Source organism: Bubalus kerabau, chromosome 15, assembly GCF_029407905.1.
Source record: "Bubalus kerabau isolate K-KA32 ecotype Philippines breed swamp buffalo chromosome 15, PCC_UOA_SB_1v2, whole genome shotgun sequence".
Lineage (NCBI taxonomy): Eukaryota > Metazoa > Chordata > Mammalia > Artiodactyla > Bovidae > Bubalus > Bubalus kerabau.
The window spans coordinates 3,482,757-3,505,524 of record NC_073638.1 but is presented as its reverse complement, the minus strand read 5'-3'; the positions used below and the strand labels follow the sequence as shown (position 1 = coordinate 3,505,524).

Sequence of the window (22,768 nt, the reverse complement as noted above, 5' to 3'; positions counted from 1 at the left end):
TGACAGATTAGGATCTATGCACATATTTTGTTCTTCAGTCATGTGCATCCCAGCCTGAGTTGCATGTCTTCGGTGCAGAGGGTAACTGGGGGTGCAAAATGGAGTATAGAGAGTGGACAAAGGGAGGAAATAGCTGTTGGCTGTGAGGAGACAGCCTGAAGGGAAGAAAGTGGGGATATCTACAATCAGGAAAGTTTGCAAAGAGATCTGGGGCACCATAAAACAAGGCACCATTGTTGAGTGGTGCACAAAGAGTGGGGTGCCACTGCAACCCTATTCCAACCCACCAGCCGTTGTCTTCATGAGCACTGGGAAAGGCACCCTTATGAGTAACTCACCCGCCCTTCAAGCCAAGGCCTCATCTGGCTGTGGTGGCCCCAGTGAAACCACATGCTACCCTGCCAGGACCTTCTGGGGAGTCAGCCCTGGATGTCCCAGCCTGAGTCGTGCGTCAACTAAGGCTGGCAAGGGCTGGGTGCTAAAGTGGGAACTTAAGGGAGTGGACTGGAGAAGAGGAGCGCTGTTGGTCCTGTGGAGATGGTATGCAGGGGTGGGAGTGAAGAGCTCTGTGATCAGGAATGCTCCTGAAGGAAGTATGTATGACCTGCCTCCTAAATAAGGCACCATCATTGAGTGGCACACAGGGAGGAAGCTGCCATCACAGACTCTCCCTACATGCCAACTCTGCCTCCACAGGCACAGAGAGCAACTCACATTAGAGCAAGTGTGCACCAGTCTCATAAACTCATGCCAGCCTCTGCAGCCCTGGGCATGAGAGGGAAACACAGTGGATCTACTGTGCTTGCCCTAGCCATGGTCACCTTGCGCTTACCCTGCTAGAGTGTGAATTCAGCCTCTCATCTGTCTCTGCATTTTGCCCCTCCCACCTAAGCAAGCAAGCATGCCCAAAGCAGTCCTATTTTTACTGTTTGTTTTGTGCTCTGTTTGGTTGCTTTTTGGTTTGTTTGTTTGGTTGGTTATCTATTTATTTATTTATTTGTGCTTAATTTGGTTATTTGTCTTCGGGTTTGTCTGTTCATTTTCCTTTTTTTTTTTTTTTAAGTTTTGCATCCTATACAGGTTTCAGGATCATCCTTCCCTGAGCAGGGCGGAAACCTGAGCCCCAGGGTGGCGAGCACAGAGTCTTGTCCCCATGGAATGTTGATCGGTGCAAACCCTCCTGGAGGGCCTTATCACAGTGCTAAGGCCTGGTTTCCCACCCCACCCCTGCCTGCGAGCTCCAACAGTGGATGCCTCAGGCCACACAACCAGCTAGATGGGAACACAGAATCACCCATCAGCAGCCAGTCTTCTAAAGTTGCACTAATCTCAGACACCCCAATACAACCTCCTAAGGTAAACCTGCCAATCAGAATGACAAAACTAAAATCTATCCACGGTGCACAGGAAACATTCCTTCCCAGTAGGAAGCCTACATAGACCGCTGGACCAACCTCAACCATCACAGGGAAGACACCAGAAGGAAGAACTACTACCACAAATACAATGAGTTAAACAAAATGAAATGAGAGATAAATATGTTTCAGATGAAGGAGTAAGTTAAAAATTCACTAGACAAAATAAATGAAGAGGATATAGGCAATCTACCTGAAATAGAATTCACAATAATGATAGTAAAAATGACCCAAGATCTCCAAAATAGAATGGAAGCACAGATTGAGAAGAAACAAACAAAGATTAACAAGGACTGCTGCTGCTGCTAAGTCGCTTCAGTCGTGTCTGATTCTGTGCGACCCCATAGATGGCAGCCCACCAGGCTGTGCCGTCCCTGGGATTCTCCAGGCAAGAACACTGGAGTGGGTTGCCATTTCCTTCTCCAATACATGAAAATGAAAAGTGAAAGTGAAGTCGCTCAGTCATGTCTCACCCTTAGCTACCCCATGGACTACAGCCTACCAGGCTCCTCCACCCATGGGAGTTTCCAGGCAAGGGTACTGGAGTGGGGTGCCATTGCCTTCTCCATTAACAAGGACTAAGAAGAACTAAAGAACAACAACAACAAAATTGATGAAAAATAAAATAACAAATGAAAAGTATACTAGAACGAATCAATAGCAGAATAACTGAGGCAGAACAATGGATAAATGAGCTGGAATATAGAAAGATGTAAATAACTGCCATGGAGAAGAATAAAGAAAAATGAATGAAAAGAAATGAAGATAGTCAAAGAGACTTCTGGGACAACATTAATCACACTGATGTTTGAATTAAAGTGGACCTAGAAGAAGAAGAGAAAGAAAGAGGGTCCAAGAAAGTATTTGAAGACAATATAGTCAGAAACTTCCCTAACATGGGGAAAAAAAAAGTCAATCAAGTCAAAAAAGTGCAGAGCATCCCATAAATTCAGGAGAAATATGCTAATATCTATATTAATCAAAATAACAAAAACTACATACAAAGACAAAATGTTAAGAGCAGCAAGAGAAAAGCAATAAATAGCATACAAGGGAATTGTCATATTATCAGCTGATTTTTCAGCAGAAACTACTGGCCATAAGGGAGTGGGCAGATACATTTAAAGTAATGAAAGGGAAAAACCTACAAACAAGAATATTCAACTGAATAAGGATATCATTCATGTTCAGTGGGCAAATGAAAAGTTTTACAGACAAGCAAAAGGTAAGAGTATTCAGCACCATCAAATCAGTTTAGCCCTACCAGACCACTGCTGAGCAGAAACCCACAAACTGCAGAACAATTATGCCAAAGAAATTCTAACACTTTTAAGAAAGTTCTAGGACCCACAACAGATTTCTCAAACTGGGGATCTGCAAAGGGACTGAGAACCCTTATGGAATGTGAATTTAGAGGACAGTGGGATTTGATTACATAACTTCCACAGGACTGGGGAAACAGACTCCTGGAGGACAAAAACAAAACCTTGTGCACACCAGTATCCAGGAGAAAGGAACAGTGTCCCCACAAAAACTGAGACAGACTTACCTGTGAGTGTCCAGGAGTTTCTGGCAGAGTCATGGGTCAACACTGGCCTTCTTCAGGGTCAGGGGAACTGAATACAACAGTGAGTGCACATGTCCTTTTGAAGAAGGTCACCATTACCTTCAATAACCCTACTACACTTTGGTCTGAGGCCAAACAACAGGTAGGGAATATAGCCTCAACCATCAGCAGAAAATTCCAATAAAGATTTACTGAAAATGACCCCACCCATTAGAACAAGACCCAGTTTCCCCCACAGTCAGTCTCTCCCACCAGAAAGCTTTGATAAGCTTCTTAACTTTATCCACCAGAGGGCAGCCAGAATGAAAACCACAATCACACAAATCTAACCAAACTGATGACATGGACCACACCTTTGTCGAACTCAATGAAAATATGAGCCATGCTATGTAGAGCCACCCGAGACAAATGGGTCATGGTGGAGAGTTCTGACAGAACGTGGTCCACTGGAGAAAGGAATAACAAACCATTTCAATATTCTTGCCTTGAGAATCCTATGAACATTATGAAAAGTGAAAAATATATGACACTGAAAGATGAACTCCCCAGGTTGGTAGATGTTCAATATGCTACGGGAGAAGAGTAGAGAAATAGCTCCAGAAAGAATGAAGAGATGAAGCCAAAGCAAAAACAAAACCCAGTTATTGAGGTGACTGAGTGATAGAAGTAAAGTCCAATATGGAAAGAATAACATTACATAGGAACCTGGCTTGCTGGGTCTATGAATCAAGGTAAATTGGAAGTGGTCAAACAGAATGTGGCAGAATGAACATCAACATTTTAGAAATCAGTGAACTAAAACAGACTGGAATGGGAGAATTTAATTCAGATGACCATCACATCTACTACTGTGGGCAAGAATCCTTTAGAAGAAATGGAGTAGCCCTCATATTCAACAAAAGAGTTTGGAATGCAGTATTTGGATGCAATCTCAAAAATGACAGAATGATCTCTGTTCCTTTCCAAGGCAAATTATTCAATATCACAGGAATTCAAGTCTATGCCCCAACTACTAATGCTGAAAAAGCTGAAACTTAATGGTTCTATAAAGGCCTACAAGAACATCTAGAATTAACTCCCCCCCCCCCAAAATGTCTTCATCATAGGGTACTGGAATGCAAAATAAGGAACTCAAGAGATACCTAGAGTAACAGGTAAGTTTGGCCTTGTAGTACAAAATGAAGCAGGGAAAAGGCTAACACAGTTTTGTCAAGAGAATGAAAGCACTCTCTTCCCAAAACAAAGGAGATAGCTCTAAACATGGACATCACCAGATGGTCAGTACAAAAACCAGATTGATTATATTCTTTGCAGCTGAAGATAGAGAAGCTATATATCATCAGCGAAACAAGACCAGGAGCTGCCTGTGGCTGAAATCATGAACTACTTATTGTAATATTCAGACTTAAATTGAAGAAAATAGGGAAAACCACTAGACCCTTCAGATATTACATAAATGAAATCCCTTATAATTGTACAGTGGAAGTGACAAATAGATTCAAGGGATTAGATCTGATACAGTGCCTGAAGAACTACGGATGGAGGTTGTTGACATTGTACAAGAGGTGATGATCAAAACCATGCCCGAGGAAAAGAAATGCAAAAAAGCAAAATGATTGTCTAAGGCTGAGACAAATAGCTGGGAAAAGACGAGAAGCTAAAGGCAAAGGAGAAAGGGAAAGATATACCCATCTACTTATTTAAATTATATGCAGAGTACATAATGAGAAACGCTAGGCTGGATGAAGCACAAGCTGGAATCAAGATTGCTGGGAGAAGTATCAATAACCTCAGATATGCAGATGATATCACCCTTATGGCAGAACGTGAAGAAGAACTAAAGAGCCTCTTGATGAAAGTGAAAGAGGAGAGTGAAAATGTTGGCTTAAAACTCAACATTCAGAAAACTAAGATCATGGCATCTGGTCCCATCACTTCATGGCAAATAGATGGGGAAACAGTGAAAACAGGGACACACGTTTTTTTTTTTTTTTTTTTTTGGTGGGGGGCCCAAATTCACTGCAGATGGTGACTGCAGCCATGAAATTAAAAGAAGCTTGCTCCTTGGAAGAAAAGTTATGAACAAACTAGGCAGAATATTGAAAAGCAGAGACATTGCTTTACCAACAAAGGTCATCTAGTCAAAGCTATGTTTTTTTCCAGTAGTCATGTAAGGATTGTGAAAGTTGGACTATAAAGAAAGCTGAGCGCTGAAGAACTGATGTTTTTTTGTTGGAGAAGATTCTCAAGAGTCCCTTGGACAGCAAAGAGATCCAACTAGTCCATCCTAAAGTAAATCAGTCCTGAATATTCATTGGAAGGATGGATGCTGAAGCTGAAACTCCAATAATTTGGTCACCTGATGCGAAGAACTGACTCATTGGAAAAGACCCTGATGCTGGGAAAGATTTAAGGCGAGAGGAAAAGGTGATGACAGAGGACGAGATGGTTGGATGGCATCACCAATTCAATGGACCTGAGTTTTAGTAAACTCCAGGAATTGGTGATGGACAGGGAGGCCTGGTGTGCTGCAATCCATGGAGTTGCAAAAAGTCAGACAAGACTGAGTGACTGAACTGAACTGACCTATCTGAATGCAGAGTTCCAAAGAGGAGCAAGGAGAGATAAGAAAGCCTTCCTAAGTGAAAAATGAAAAGAAATTGAGGAAAACAACAGAATGGGAAAGACTAGAGTTTTCATCAAGAACATTAGAGATAGCAAGGGAATATTTCATGCAAACATGGGCACAATAAAGGAGAAAAGTGGTATGGATCTAACAGAAGCAGAAGATATGAAGAAGAGGTGACAAGAATACACAGAATTATACCATAATGATCTTAATGACCCATAAATACATGATGGTGTGATCACTCACCTAGAGCCAGACATCCTGGAGTGTGAAGTCAAGTGGATCTTAGATAGCATCACTATGAACAAGTTAGTGAGTTGATGGAATCCCAGTTGAGCTCTTTCAAATCCCAAAAGATCATGCTGTGAAAATGTTGCACTCAATATGCCAGCAAATTTGGAAAACTCAGCAGTGGCCATAGGACTGGAAAAGGTTAGTTTTCATTCCAGTCCCAAAGAAAGGAAATGCCAAAGAATGTTCAAAATACTGCACAATTGTACTCACCTCTCACACTAGCAAAGTGATGCTCAAAATTCTCCAAGCGAAGCTTCAACACAGTATGTGAACCAAGAACTTCCAGATATTAAAGCTGGATTTAGAAAAGGCAGAGGGAACATACATCAAATTGCCAATACCCGTTGGATGATAGAAAAAGCAAAACAGTTCCAAAAAATATCTATTTCTGCATATTGACCACTCCAAACCTTTTGAATAAGTGGATTACAACACATTTTGAAAAATTCTTAAAAGAGATGGGAATATCAGACCACCCTACCTGACTCCTGAGAAATCCATATGCAGGCCAAGAAGCAACAGTTAGAACCAGACATGGAATAGTGGACTGCTTAAAACTTGGAAAAAGAGTACTTCAGTGCTGTATATTCTCACCCTGTTTATTTAACTTATATGCAGAGTACATCATGTGAAATCCTGGGCTGCATGAAACACAAGCTGGAATCAAGATTGCCAGGAGAAATATCAGTAACCTCAGATATCCAGATGACAGCACCCTTATGGCAGAAAGTGAAGAGGAATTAAGGAATCTTTTGATGAAAGTGAAAGAGGAGAATGAAAAAGCTGGCTTTAAATTCAACCTTCAGAAAACTAAGATCATGGCATCCGGTCCCATCACTTCATGGCAAATTTATGGGGAAACAATGTAAACATTGACAGACTTTATTTTCTTGGGCTCCAAAATCACTACAGATGGTGACTGCAGCCATAAAATTAAAAGACACTTGCTCCTTAGAAGAAAAGCTATGACTAACTTAGACAGCATAATAAAAAGAAGATACATTGTTTTGCTGACGATGGTCCATCTAGTCAAAGCTATCATTTTCCAGTAGTCATGTATGGATGTGAGATTTAGACCATAAAGAAAGCTGAGTATTAGAGAATTGATGTTTGTTTTTGCAAATGTTGTTTGTTTTTGTTTGTTTTTTACTGCGGTGTTGGAGAAGATGCTTAAGAGTCCCTTGGATTGCAAAGAGATCAAACCAGTCAATCCTAAAGAAGTCAGTCCTGACTATTCATTGGAAAGCCTTATGCTGCAACTAAGCTTCAATACTTTGGCCTCATCAAAAAAGATCCTGATGCTGGGAAAGACTGAAGGCAGGAGGAGAAGCTGGGGACACAGTATGAGATGGTTGGATGGCATCACCAACTTGATGGAAATAAGATTGAGCAAGGTCTGGATATGGGTGATGGAGAGGGAAGCCTGGCCTGCTGCAGTACATGGGATTGCAAAAACCCAGACATGACTGAGCACCTGAAGTGAACTGAACTGAAACCAGTTTTACAATAAATGCTAAAGGATCTTCCATCAGCAGAAAACACAAGAAAAGAAAAAGTCCTACAAAAACTAACATAGAACAGCAAATAAATTGGCAATAAGAATATTGTAAACATTTAAATTACTTTAAATGTGAATGAATTAAAAGCTCAAACCAAAAGACAAAACTGGCTGAATGAATTAAATAACAAGACCCATAAATATGTTGTCTACAAGAGGCCTACTTCAGACCTAGGTACACTAGATATGATAAGTAAGAAGATGGAAAAAGAGATTCCAGGCAAATAGAAATAAAAAGTATCCAAGAATAGTAATATTCATCTCAGACAAAATACACTTTTTTTTTACAAGAAACAAAGAAGGACACTACATAATGCTTGAGGAATTGATCCTAGAAGAGGATATAACAATTATAAATGTTTATGCACCCAAAATTTGTTGTTGTTATTCTGTCATATAGTCATGTCCAGCTTTTGGGGACCCCATGGACTTCAGCTTGCCAGGCTCCTCTGTCCTCCAGTATCTCCCAGAGTTTGCTCAAACTCGTGTCCATTGAATCATTGGTGCTCTCTAACCATCTTATCCTCTGCTGTCCCCTTCTCCTTTTGCTTTCATTCTTTCCTAACACAAGGGTCTTTTCCAATGAGTCAACACTTTCCATTAGGTGGCCAAAATATTGGAGCTTCAGTTTCAGCAACATTTCTTCCAATGAATATTCAGGGTTGATATCCTTTATAATTGACTGGTTTGATCTCCCTGAAGTCCAAGGGACTCTGAAGAGTCTCCTCCAATATGAGAATTCAAAAACATCAGTTCTTGGTGCTCAGCCTCCTTTTGGTCCAACTCCCTTTTTCATACAAGACTACTGAAAAAACCATAGATTTGACTATATGTTCCTTTGTTGGCAAAGAAATGTCTCTGCTTTTTAATACACCATGTACTTTTCTCATCATTTCCTTCTAAGGAGTAAGCATCTTTTAATTGTCTGGCTGTAGTCACCATCCACAGTGATTTTGGAGCCCAAGAAAGTAAAATCTATCACTGTTTCCACTTTCCTCCATTCTATTTGCCATGAAGTGATGGGACAGTATGCCAAGATCTTAGTATTTTTAACGTTTAGTTTCAAGCCACCCTTTTTGCTCCCTTCTTCCATCTTCATCAAAAGGCTCTTTAGTTCTTCACTTTTTGCCATTAGAGTAGTATCATCTGCATATCCGACATTGCTGATATTTCTTGAAGCAATTTTGATTCCTAATTGTGATTCTTGCAGCCCAGCACTCCACATGAAGTACTCTGCATATAATTTAAATAAGCAGGGTGACAATATACAGCCTTGGCATACTCTTTTCCCAATTTTGAACCAGTCATTTGTTCCATGTAAGGTTCTAACTGTTGCTTCTTGATCTGCGTAAGTTTCTCAGGAGACTGGCAAGGTGGTCTGATATTCCCATTTCTTTAAGAATTTTTCAGTTTGTTGTGATCCACACAGCCAAAGGTTTAAGCTATTCTAATGAAGCAGAAGTAGACATTTTTCTGAAATCACCTTGCTTTCTTGATGATCCACTGAATGCTGGCAATTTGACCTCTGGTTCCTCTGGCTCTTTGAAGCCCTGTTTGTACATCAGGAATTTCTTGATTTATGTATTTGTGAAGCTTATCTTGAAAGATTTTGAGATTAACCTTTCTAGCAAGTGAACTGAGTCCAACTGTACAGGAGTGTGAACATAAATGGAATTGATAGAATATTACTCAGCCATTAAAAAGAATATATCTGAATCAGTTCTAATGAGGTGGATGAAACTGGAGCCTTTTATACAGAGTGAAGTAAGCCAGAAAGAAAAACACCAAAACAGTATACTAAGGCATATATATGGAATTTAGAAAGATGGTAACGATAACCCTGTATGTGAGACAGCAAAAGAGACACAGATGTATAGAACAGTCTTTTGGACTCTGTGGGAGAGGGTGAGGGTGGGATGGTTTAGGAGAATGGCATTGAAACATGTATATTATCATATGTAAAATGAATCACCAGTCCAGGTTCGATGCATGAGACAGGGTGCTCAGGGCCAGTGCACTGGGATGACCCAGAGGGATGGGATGGGGAGGGAGGTGGGAGGGGGATTCAGGATGGTGAACACATGTACACCCATGGCAGATTCATGTCAATGTATGGCAAAACCAATATAATATTGTAAAGTAATTAGCCTTCAATTAAAATAAATAAATTTATATTAAAAAAATAAAAAGTGCAGGTCAATATATTTCACTGAATCTCCTAATGATTTATGAAGAGGGGTTTATTTAAAATCTCATCTCTTTCTTCTGTTTTTGCTTTTTAGGATTCTGACTGTTTTTAAATTGGGTGGTTTCCAAATAAATGACTTTATTGTGCTTTCCAACTTAAAATAAATAAATAAATAAGTAAATAAATAAATGGAATTGCCCTCCTTTGGGATAGGAATAAAAAACTGGCCTTTTTCAGTCCTGTGGCCACTGCTAAGTTTCAAAGACCTGAACACATGTTGAGTGCAGCATTTTAACAGCATCATCTTTTAGAATTTGAAATAGCTCAGCTGGAATCCCATCACCTCCAATTTCTTTGTTTGTAGTAATACTATCTAAGGCCTACTTGACTTCAAACTCCAGGAAGTCTGGACCTAGGTAAGTGACAGCATCATCATGATTATCTGAGTCATTAGGATCTTCCTTGTATAGTTGTTCTGTGCGTTCTTGCCACCTCTTCTTAATTTCTTCTGCTTCTGTTAGGTCTTTACCATTTTAAAACATTTTTTATTATGCTCATCTTCACATGAAATGTTCTCTTGATATATCCAGTTTTCTTGAAGAGATCTCCAATGTTTTCCATTCTATTGTTTTCCTCTATTTATTTGCACTGATCAATTAAGAAGTCCTTTTTATCTCATTGCTATTCTCTGGAACTCTGCACTAGTTGAGTACATAGTTCATTTTCTCCCTTGGTTCTCTTCTTTCCTCAGCTATTTGTAAAACTATGACAAAAGACACAACACTATACACTGGAGAAGAGAGCATCTCTTCAATAAGTTGTGCTGGGAAAATCGAACAGCTACATATAAATTAATAAAATTAGAACACTCTCAACATTTTACACAAAAATAAACACAAGATGTATTGGCAATACAATGTTGTAAAGTAATCAGCCTCTAATTAAAATAAATAAATTTAAATTAAAAATAATAAACACAAGATGGATTAAATACCTAAATGTAATGTTGGATATTAAAAATTGTTAGAGGAAAACATAGGTTGCATACTCTTTGACATAAATTTCAGTAAGCTCTTTTTTGACCCACCTCCTAGAGTAATGAAAAGATAATTTTGTTTTAAAAAGGAGGCCCAGGTAAACTTAAATGTTTTTCAAAAGAAAGGAAACCATAAACAAAATGAAAAGACAGCCTTCAGAATGGGAGAAAATATTTGGAAATGAAAAAACTGACAGGAGATTATTCTTCAAAACAATCAAACAGCTAATGCAGCTCAATATTAAAGAAAAAACACAATATAGGAGTTTCAAAGAGTTAGATATGACTGAGCAACTGAACAACAATAATAATAGTCACAAAATTGACAGAAGAGCTAAGTAGAAATTTCTTCAGAGAAGACATACAAAAGTATCTTAAAAGGTGATCTACATCTTTAATTATTAGAGAAACACAAGTTACAACAGTACAATAACAACTAGTATCATCTCACAATGGTCAGAATGGCCATGATCAAAAATCATCAAACAATAGACGCTGGGGAGGGTGTGGTGAAAAGAGTACCCTTGTATGCTGTTGGTGGAAATGTAAACTGGTATAGCCACTATAAAGAACAGTCCAGAGGTTCCTTAATAAACTAAAAATCAAGCTACCATATAGCATAGAACTCTCACTGTTAGGTATATATCCAGAGAAAACATAATTCGAAAGGACACATGCGCCCCGATGTTTGTTGCAGCACTATTTGTAGTAGCTAAGACCTGGATGGAGCCTAAATGCACATTGACAGAAGATGGATAAAGATGACATGGTATATGTATTCAGTGGAATGTAACTCAGACATAATGAGGAACATAGTGCCATTTGCAGAGCTGTCGATGAACCTCGAGGCTGTCATACAGAGTGAAGCAAGCCAGAGAAAAACAGACACTGTGTAATATCACTTATACATAGATTCTAGAAAAATGGTAGAGATGAAGCTACATGCAAAGCAGAAATAGACTGTTACAGAGAGCATATTTATTGTTACCAAGTGAGGTAGGGAGAGTGGAGTGGGATGAATTGCGAGATTGGAGCTGAAATATATAGACTAATATGTATAAAATATACAACTAATGGTGACCTGCAGTATAGCACAAGGAACTCTGCTCAGTACTCTGTGGTGACCTAAATGATAAAGAAACCATAAAAAGAGTAATATATGAAAGCTTATGTCTGATTCACTTTGTTGTAGAGCAAAAGACTAACACAACATTTTAAAGCAATTGCACTCCAATAAAAATTAATTAAAAATAGAAAAATGTGTGTTAGTCACTCAGTCTTATCTACTCTCTGTAATCCCATGAACTGCAGCCCACCAGGCTCCTCCGTTCATGGAATTCTCCAGACAAGAATATTGAGTAGGTGGCCATTTCCTTCTTCAGGGGATCTTCCTGACCCAGGAATCAAACCCGGGTCACCCCCATTGCAGGCAGATACTTTACTGACTGAGCTACAAGCAAAGCCCAATTTAGGTAGTCTAGTAATATCTATGCTATGCTATGCTATGCTTAGTCACTCATTCGTGTCCTACTCTGAAAATGCTGAAAAAATAAAGGGACACTCAGTCATATGTGACTCTGAAAATACTGAAAAAAATAAAGGGAGAAATCCTCAGATTTGGGAAATATATAGGTGGAGCATGTTTTTCATGAATTGAAGAAAAGTTTCAGTCACTCTAGCCACTTCAGTGAGTGCTAAGTTGCTTCAGTTGTATCCGACTGTACAACCCCATGGATTGTAGCCTGCCAGGTTCCTCTTTCCATGGGATTTTCCAGAAAAGAATATTGGAGTGGGTTGCCATGCCCTTCTCCAGGGGATCTTCCTGATTCAGGGATGGAACCCGCATCTTTTAGGTCTCCTGCATTGGCAGGAGGGTTCTTTACTACTAGCACCACCTTGAAAGTTCAACCAGGCTTATATAACTGGGCATAAATGCTTTCAAGGTTCAAACATATTGAAGCATATCATCAAGCATATTACCTGTAGATAGCTCCTTCTGAATCACTGTATGGATATTTGACATTTTGTGTATCAACTCAACAGTTGATGAACATTGAGATTATTTCTTGATTTTGCCTATTGTGACAGTAACATTAGGAACATTCACATATGTGTCTTTGTCTGGAAGTGTTTTCCTTTCTCCTGGGTAGATTCCCAGGAATGAAAATGCTAGCACATATGGTAATTTAACATTCTGCTTTAAAAAAAAAGGTGTAAAAATGTTTTTCAAAGTCACTATTTTGTCCTTGTTCAGTTACTCAGTCGTTTCCAACTCTTTGCGACCCCATGGACTGCTGTATGCCAGGCTTCCCTGTCCTTCACCATCTCCCAGAGTTTTCTCAAGTTCATGTGCATTGAGTCCAGGGTGCAATCCAACCATCTCATCCTCTATCATTCCCTTCTCCTCCTGGCCACAACTGTTGCCAGCATCAGGGTCTTCTGCAATGAGTCCACTCTTCTCATCAGGTGGCCAAAAGATTGGAGCTTCAGCTTAAGCATCTGTCCTTCCAAGGAGTATTCAGGGTTGATTTCCTTTAAGATTGACTGGTTTGATCTCCCTGTTGTCCAAGGTACTCTCAAAAGTCTTCTTCCCTGATAGCTATAAAAGGTGTACCTTCTTCCCGCAGCCTGATCTTCAGGGCTACAAACTTTCCACTCACTTTGCTTTTCCCTTGTATACTGTAGCATAAGATCCTTCCCCTAGCTTTTATAGTTTTCCGTGTGAGTCAGATTTTCCAAATTTGGGACTTGTTGGTGAACTGGGGCAGGCTGGAATGCCCTGAACTTTAGGAGACTCTGCCAGCGGAGGAGCTCTTATTAAAGTTAATGCAAGCCTTGTTCTCAGAATGCACCCTCTTTACTTCATTAGTGGGTTTCTCAAACAGGTCAAAAGTGCTTTGTGTCCTCTGAACTCTGACTTTCTTATCCTCAGGAATTGTGTCCAGGGGCTTGATCACTGAGTCCATTCCAGGGCAGTTCCATGTGGCCATCTTTGTGAAATATATCTCACTAAAGGTGGTGTCCTCTTTCTTCAACACAATGCAGCTGAAACTATCCGACCAAGTTCTCAGCGACTTCTTCATCTTGCCGATCTTCTCGGCTGGCTGTGGCTCAATGAGGTCGCACATCTGGGAGACACAAGGCTCGGGCAACTTCCCCAAACTGGTACAGAGCAGAGCGCAGATAACTGCGAGGGTGCATGGGAGGGTAAGTCGGGGCCTCCTCCGTTTCCTGCACCTCCCCACCTCCTCCTCCTCTGGCCAGTAAGTGGGATTCTTTTCAGTAAGCAAAGAATCCCAAAGAGATGAAAAAGTATATATAAAATATATATATTGTTTTATTCTTTCCCCTCCCCCCCCTTTTCTTTTTTTTTGCTACATTTCCCTTAGTGTTTTCTATAAGGCACATTTGTGGTGAGAATTCTATAGTTTTAAAATAGCAAGGCATGTTGAAGTTACGAAAAAAAAAAAAAAAAAAGTAGTTGACATTTCCCCTGAAATACTGGTGCTCTGACTGGATGCAGTAACTGATGAGATTTTGAGTTCCCCTTTTTGGTGGAAAGCGAGAATATATATTAGTTTCATGAAAGATGGTGTAATACATTCGGGTGGCGTTTTTCATTCTACTTTTGCTTTTGAAGTACACAAAGTTTTTTCGTTTTGTTTTTGCATCACTGTACTGTGAAAAGTAGTTAACAGCTGTTAAAAGCTTGTTCGACAAATAGGCACATAACAATGGATATGTATCATGTTCCCTATGACAAACATCCCCTTCCCTTTTTATAGCTGGGCAGTTCCTTCCCTGTGAGTAATAGTTGAAGGAATTAGTTGAATTCCTTACATAGTGAGTATTAATTTAAGTATTAGTTGAATTTAAGCTGAAACTGCCAGATAGTGTTCTCAGGACATGGGATAAAATATCATTTCTGCCAATCCAATTCAGCAACTCTAGACTTGGAACCTAGAGACAAGGACAAGGAACCCATTATGTCAGTGTACAGCATCAGTAACAGGGGCAAATGCTTGAGGTTAGAGGCAGCAAAGTATGGTGTCCAGTTTTCAGCATCAACAATGAAAGCATTGCACCCCAAGGTGCCTATGCTCTGTGGAAAATGCAGCAGTTTTCTGATTGAACTAGTGTTGCTGATTTTGATGCCTCTGTTCCTCCTAAATTTCTGCCTAAATTTTCCAGTTCCAATTATCTTGGCTTCCTGGAGTTTCAGTCAGTTATATAACACCTTTTTGATAAATTCATTGTTTTATGTTTAAATATGCCTCTTGTTGTTGCTGCAGCAACTAAGTTGTCTGTTGCAGCAACTAAGAACAATGACTGATTCTGGGTTCTTCAAAGTAGCCAGCAGTATATGAAAAGACAGTGAATGTACCTTCAGTTCAGTTCAATCTCTCAGTCGTATCCAACAATTTCCAACCCCATGGAGCATGGTAGACTCCCCTGTCCATCACCAACTCCCAGAGCTTGCTCAAACTCACGTCTATCAAGTTGGTGAGGTCATTCAACCATCTCATCCTCTGTCATCCCCTGCTCCTCCCGCCTTCAGTCTTTCCCAACATAAGGGTCTTTTCTAATGAGTCAGTTCTTTGCATCAGGTGACCAGAGTATTGGAGCTTCAGTTTTAGCATCAGTCCTTCCAATGAATATTCAGGACTGATTTTATTTAGTATTAACTCTTTTGATCTCTTTTCAGCCCAAGGGACTCTCAAGAGTAGTCATCTCCAACACCCAGTTAAAAAGCATTAATTTTTCAGTGCTCAGCTTTCTTTATTACTGGGGTCTAGCCCCAGTGGATCGGGGACTTCAAAGGGGAGACAGCTTCAGCGATCAGGATACAATAGAATTAAGGCTATAAAGAGAGATCAAATAAGGATAGCTCAGTGAGAAAAATTCAGTGGAGAAAGAGGCTGAATAACTTGGTTTATATGGAAAGTTAATAAAATTCCAAAATAAGGAATTTGCATCACCTACGTAGGCCACAGGCATCCTCCCATTCTCCCGAAGGAGAGGAGATACTAATGCCTCCCTGATCAGATCTTAGAAGCCCAGGCAAAATTAGTAGGCTTGACAAGCCTCCACGTTCCAGATGGGAATTCAGCCAGAAGATGAGAGAAAGAACGACATGGGGAGACCAAGTTTCAGTGAACAAGGCCCACACTTTATTTTCCAAAGTAGTTTTTATACCTTAAGTTGTGCATAGAGGATAATGGGGGAAGCGGTAGAGTCATGCAAGGACAGCAGTCCTTGATCCTAATCGAAGCCAGGCTTTCAAACTTACCATATGCAAAAGTTTATGTGATTTACATCATCTTCTGGCCAGGAGGCCTGTTAACATTTTAAGATCCTTTCTTCAGAAAACTTTTTTTTCTCTAAAGGTGATTATTCTAAAGTCAGGCGCCACCCTCCGAAAGCATTAGATAAAGTTGCATTCCTATAGGGCAAAAGTGTGGTGGGCTATAACAAGAAAAGAATTAACTAAAGGGTCCAAGGTTATGAACATTAAAGCTACTACTTACATTCCTATACACCAATTATATTAATCAATACACTGCCAGGGACACAGTAGGTAAGGGATATGGAAGCTTAGCAGCAAACATTGGCCCAACAAGTGAAAAACCCTTCACCAATACAATTTCTAATCAATCTTTTAACTGCTCAAAGGAATCTGTATTTAGACAGTTTAGAACATCGCGTGCGTCTTACAGTTGGGAGGCTCTGAACAATCACACGTGGCCAGAAGAACCTATTCAGGCAGGCTAGAGGACTTCCAAAGGAGTTTGTAGGTTGAAACACTCTTTTCATGCCCAGGAACTTTATTAACTGGAGCTGTAAGTTAACTCTTTTTCAGAGAGAGGTGGTGGGGGACATCCCCCCATAAAGTCAGAGGTGTAGGTGAGAGGACTAAGCAGTAAAGTAGGCAGACTCTGGTTTTGGGGGTAGATGCTCGAGAATTTCCAGGGGGACTCCTGAGGCTCGATCCCGCCTTTGCGTATGTCGAGCCTCCTTCCTCATGACCTTTGCCATGGGCAGAGTTCCTCACACTGGCTCCTGGCACTTTATGGTTCAGCTCTCACATCCATACATGGTTACTGGAAAAACCATAGTTTTGACTAGATGGACCTTTGTCAGCAAAGTAATGTCTCTGCTTTTTAATATGCTGTCTAGGTTTGTCATAGCTTTTCTTCCAAGGAGCAAGTGTCTTTTAGTTTCATGGCTGCAGGCACCATCTGCAGTGTTTCTAAAGACCAATAAAATGAAGTTTCTCACTGTTTACATTGTTTTCCCATCTTTTTGCCATGAAGTGATGTGGCTGGATGCCATGATCTCAGTGTTTGGAATGTTGAGCTTTAAGCCAGCTTTTTCACTCTCCTCTTTCACTGTCATCAAGAGGCTCTTTAGTTTTTCTTCACTTTCTGCCATAAGGGTGGTGTCATCTGCATATCTGAGGTTATTGATATTTCTCCCTCCAATCTTGATTCCAGCTTGTGCTTCATCCAGTCCAGCATTTCACTTGATGTACTCTGCATATAAATTAAATAAGTAGGGTGAAAATATACAGGCTTGACCAAATATACAGACTTTCCAAATTTTGAACCAGTCCTTTATTCCATGTCTGGTTCTAACCATTGCTTCTTGTCCAGCATATAGATTTCTCATGAGGCAGGTAAGGTAGTCTAGTATCTCAATCTCTTTAAAAATTTTCTAGTTTGCTGTAATCCACACAGTCAAAGGCCTTAATGTAGTCAGTGGAGAAGAAGTAGATTTTTTTTTCCCCTTGAATTCTATTGCTTTTTCAATGATCCAATGGATGTTGGCTATTTGATCTTTGGTTCCTCTCCCTTTTTTAAATCTAATGTGAACATTGGAAGGTCTTGGTTGATGTACTGTTTAAGCCTTGCTTGGAGAATTTTGAACGTTACTTTGCTAGCATGTGAAATAAGTGCAATTGTGTGATATTTAACATTCTTTGGCATTGTATTTCTTTGGGATTGAAATGAAAACTGACCCTTTCCAGTCCTGTGGGCACTGCTGAGTTTTCCAAATTTGTGGGCATATTGAGTGCAGCACTTTCACAGCATCATCTTTTAGGATTTAAAATAACTCAATTGGAATTCTATCACCTCCACTAGCTTTGTTCATAGTGATGTTTCCTGAGGCCCACTTGACTTTGCACTCCAGGAAGTCTGGCTCTAGGTGAGTGATCACACCGTCATGATTATATGGGTCATTAAGATCTTTTTCATGTAATTTTTCTGGGTATTCTTACCACCTCATCTTAATATCTTATACTTCTAGTAGGCCCATTCCATTCTGCCCTTTATTGTGCCCATCATTGCATGAAATTCTCCCTTGTTATCTCTAATGTTCTTAATGAAAACTCTAATCTTTCCCATTCTATTGTTTTCCTCTATTTATTTGCATTGTCTTCTTAAGGCTTTCAGAAGATTTAATATTATTAGATTCCCTATCAAACACCCAGCTGGCATTTTTTTTTTTCAGGAATGGGCAAGCTGATCTTAAGTTAATATGAAAATTTGAAGGTTCTGAAATAGTCAATCATGAAAAAAGAACATATTTGGGAAGCACACTTACTGAAGTGAAGCACACACTTTTTAAACATTACTAAATTAATTAAGACTGAGTGGCACTGGTATAAAGATAAATATGTAGATAGAGGGAATAGAATTCTGAGTACAGAAGTAAAACTTTACATTAATGATTAACTCATTTCAACAAGGTTCCCAGACAATTCAGTGGGGAAATGAGAGCAGAACAATTGGAGGTTAACATGTAAAAGATGAGGGTGGACCTCCATGCCACACCATACCCACAGACTAATTCACAATGAAATATAAACTTCATTGTAGGAGATAAAATTATACAACACTTAAAAACATTGGAAAAAATCTTTCTGAACTTAGATTAGGCATTAATAATACTAAAAGTGCAAGTGACAGTAGGAAAAAAAAAAAAAAAAACAAAAACAAAAAAACCAGAAAATCCAGATAACACTAAAGTTAAAACATTTGTGTGACAAATGATACCATCAAGAAAGTGAAAAGACAACTCAAAAAGGGGACAAAACAATCAACAAATATATTTTTGGTAAGAGAGTTGTATTTAGAATATATAAAGAACACTTAAAACTGAATAAAAATATAAATGATCAAATTAAAAATTGTGCAAAGGACCTTAAAAGATATTTCTCTATAGTAAGCTTACAAATTGTCAGTAAGCCCATCAATACATGCTCAACATCGTTAGCCACAAGAGAAATTCCAACCAAAACCCCAGTAAGATACCATTTCACATCTGTGGGGATTGCTATTATCCAATAGATAATAAAAAGAATTGATGAGGATTTACAAAATTGAAACTCTCATGAATTGCTGGAAAACAGTGCAGCCACTTTGGAAAATGTGTTGGCATTTCCTCAATATTTAAACATGAACAATGTTACTATATGAAATCCTATTGCTAGATATATAGATAACAAAGTATCCACAGAAAATTGCACATGAGAATGATGTTTGCTCTGGGTTTGTCATATATGGCCTTTATTATGTTGAGGCATATAAGTTCCTCTATGGCAACTTTCTGGAGAGTTTTTTTGTTTGTTTGTTTTTGTTTTAATCCTAAATGGGTTTGAGTTTTTTCAAAAGCTTTTGCTGCATCTATTGAAATGACCATGTGGTTTTTATTATTCAATTTTTTGATGTGATGTTTCACACTGACTGATTTGTGGATATTGAAAAATTCTCACATCCCTGGGATAAAGCCCATTTGATCATGGTGTATGACCCTTTTAATGGGTTGTTAGATTCAGATTGCTAGCATTTTGCTGAGGATTTTGTGCCTATGTTTGTCACTGATGTTGGCCCAGAATTTTCTTTTTTGTGATTTATTGGTCTGATTTTAGAGTCAGGGTGCTGGTGGCCTCATAAAATAAGCTTGTTATTCTTCCTTCCTCTGCAATTTCCTGGAAAACTTTCAGAAGGGTAGGTATTAACTCTTCTGTAAATGTTTGATAGGATTCAACTGTGAAGACATCTAGTCCTGGATTTTTGATTATGGGAAGATTTTTTTTTATCATAATTTCAATGCCAGTACTTGTGATTGGTCTGTTCATATTTTATATTTCTTCCTTGTTGCCTTGGAAGGTTGTATCTTTTCAGAATTTGTCCGTTTCTTCAAGGTGGTCCATTTTGTTGGTGTATTGTTGCTTGTAATGGATTCTTATGATCTTTTGTATTTCTGTGTAGTCCAGTGTAACTTTTCCTTGTTCATTTCTAATTATATTGATTTGAGCCCTATCCCCTTTTTCCATGATGAGTCTGGTGAAAGGTTTATCAATTTTGTTTATCTTCTCAAACAACCAGCTTTTAGTTTAATTGACCTTTGCTATTGTTTTTTTATTTATATTTTATTTATTTCTGATTTGATCTTTATGATTTCATTCCTTCTGCTAACTTTGGGTTTTGTTAGTGCTTCTTTCTCAAGTTGTTTTATGCATAAATTAGGCTGTTTATTTGAGATTTTGCTTGGTTCTTGAAGTAAGTTTGCATTGTTATAAGCCTGATGCTGTGAAAGTACTGCACTCAGTATGCCAGCAAATTTGGAAAACTCAGCAGTGGCCACAGGACTGGAAAATGTCAGTTTTCATTCAAATCCCAAAGAAAGGCAATGCCAAAGAATGCTCAAACTACCGCACAATTACACTCATCTCACACGCTAGTAATGCTCAAAATTCTCCAAGCCAGGCTTCAGCAATACGTGAACCGTGAACTTCCTGATGTTCAAGATGGTTTTAGAAAAGGCAGAGGAACCAGAGATCAAATTGCCAACATCCGCTGGATCATGGAAAAAGCAAGAGAGTTCCAGAAAAGCATCTATTTTTGCTTTATTGACTTTGACTTTATAAGCCTTTGACTGTGTGGATCACAATAAACTGTTGAGAATTCTGAAAGAGATGGGAATACCAGACCTCCTGATCTGCCTCTTGAGAAATTTGTATGCAGGTCAGGAAGCAACAGTTAGAACTGGACATGGAACAATAGACTGGTTCCAAATAGGAAACGGAGTTCGTCAAGGCTGTATATTGTCACCCTGTTTATTTAACTTATGTGCAGAGTACATCATGAGAAACACTGGAGTGGAAGAAACACAAGCTGGAATCAAGATTGCTGGGAGAAATATCAATAACCTCAGATATGCAGATGACACCACCCTTATGGCAGAAAGTGAAGAGGAACTCAAAAGCCTCTTGATGAAAGTGAAAGTGGAGAGTGAAAAAGTTGGCTTAAAGTTCAACATTCAGAAAACTAGGAACATGGCATTTGGTTCCATCACTTCATGGGAAATAGATGGGGAAACAGTAGAAACAGTGTCAGACTTTATTTTTCTGGGCTCCAACATCACTACAGATGGTGACTGCAGCCATGAAATTAAAAGACGCCATGAAATTAAATAACTTTCCTTGGAAGGAAAGTTATGACCAACCTAGATAGCATATTCAAAAGCAGAGACGTTACTTTGCCAACAAAGGTTCGTCTAGTCAAGGCTATGGTTTTTCCTGTGGTCATATATGGATGTGAGAGTTGGACTGTGAAGAAGGCTGAGTGCCGAAGAATTGATGTTTGTGAACTGTGGTGTTGGAGAAGACTCTTGAGAGTCCTTTGGACTGCAAGGAGATCCAACCAGTCCATTCTGAAGGAGATCAGCCCTGGGATTTCTTTGGAAGGAATGATGCTCAAGCTGAAACTCCAGTACTTTGGCCACTTCATGCGAAGAGTTGACTCATTGGAAAAGACTCTGATGCTGGGAGGGATTGGGGGCAGGAGGAGAAGGGGACGACAGAGGATGAGATGGCTCAATGGCATCACTGACTTGATGGATGTGAGTCTGAGTGAACTCCGGGAGTTGGTGATGGACAGGGAAACCTGGTGTGCTGCGATTCATGGGGTTGCAAAGAGTTGGATACGACTGATCGACTGATCTGATCTCATCTCATCTGAAGCTTCTCTCTTAGGACTGCTTTTGCTGCATCTCATAGATTTTGGATCATCAAGTTTTTATTGTCATTTGTCTCTGGGTATGTTCTGATTTCCTTTTTTATTTCTTCAGTGATATATTGGTTAATTAATAACATACTGTTTATCGTTCATGTGTTAGGTTTTCTTCCCCTGCAACTGATTTCTACTTTTATAGTATTGTGATAGAAAAAGATGCTTGATATTTCAATTTACTTAAATTTACTGAGGTTTGATTTGTAACTCAAGATGTGATCTGTCCTGGAGAATGTTCCATGTGCACTTGATAGGAACATGTTCTGCTGTTTTAAGACTGGACACACTTCCTTTAAGATCAGGAATAAGACAAAGATGTTCAGTATTGCCAGTTTTATTCAGCATAGTTTTGGTTTGGAAGGGAATTCAAGTTAGGGGGAAAAAAAAAAAAGAGGTAAAAGTGTCACTGTTTGCAGGTGACATTATACTGCATATAGGAAATCCTAAAGATTTTTAACAGAAAACTGCTAAAGTTCATCAACAAATTTGATAAGGTGGCAAATTGCAAAAATAATACACAAAAGTCTCTTGCATTCCTATACACTAACAGAAGATCAGAAAGAAATCAAGGAAACCTTTCCATTTACCATTGCATCAAAATAAATAAAATGTTTAGCAATAAACTTACCAAAGGAGGCAAAATACCCATACTCAGAAAACTATAAAATATTGAAGAAAGAAGTAAAAATGACATAAACAAATTATGAAGAGATATACCATGTTTTAGGATCGGAAGAATCAATATTGTGAAAGTGACTGTACTACCCAAAACAGTCTACAGATTCAATGCACTCCTCATGAGATTATCAATGGGAATTTGCACAGAATTATGCAAAATATTTTACACTGTATGGAAACACAAAAGACCCAAATAATAAAAGCAATCTTAAGAAAGCAGAAGAATCAGACTCCCTGATTTCAGATTCTACTACAAAGCTACAGCAATCAAAACAGCAGGATACTGTCACACACATCAATGGAAAATGATAGAAAGTCCAGAGAT

The 22,768-nt window shown here is 39.1% G+C and overlaps 1 pseudogene; it reads left to right on the top strand.

The window, feature by feature from the left end:
* The first annotated feature begins 301 nt into the window (after positions 1–301).
* LOC129628693 (RNA-binding protein EWS-like) overlaps positions 302–22,768 on the top strand; it is a 44,393-nt pseudogene continuing 21,926 nt past the window's right edge.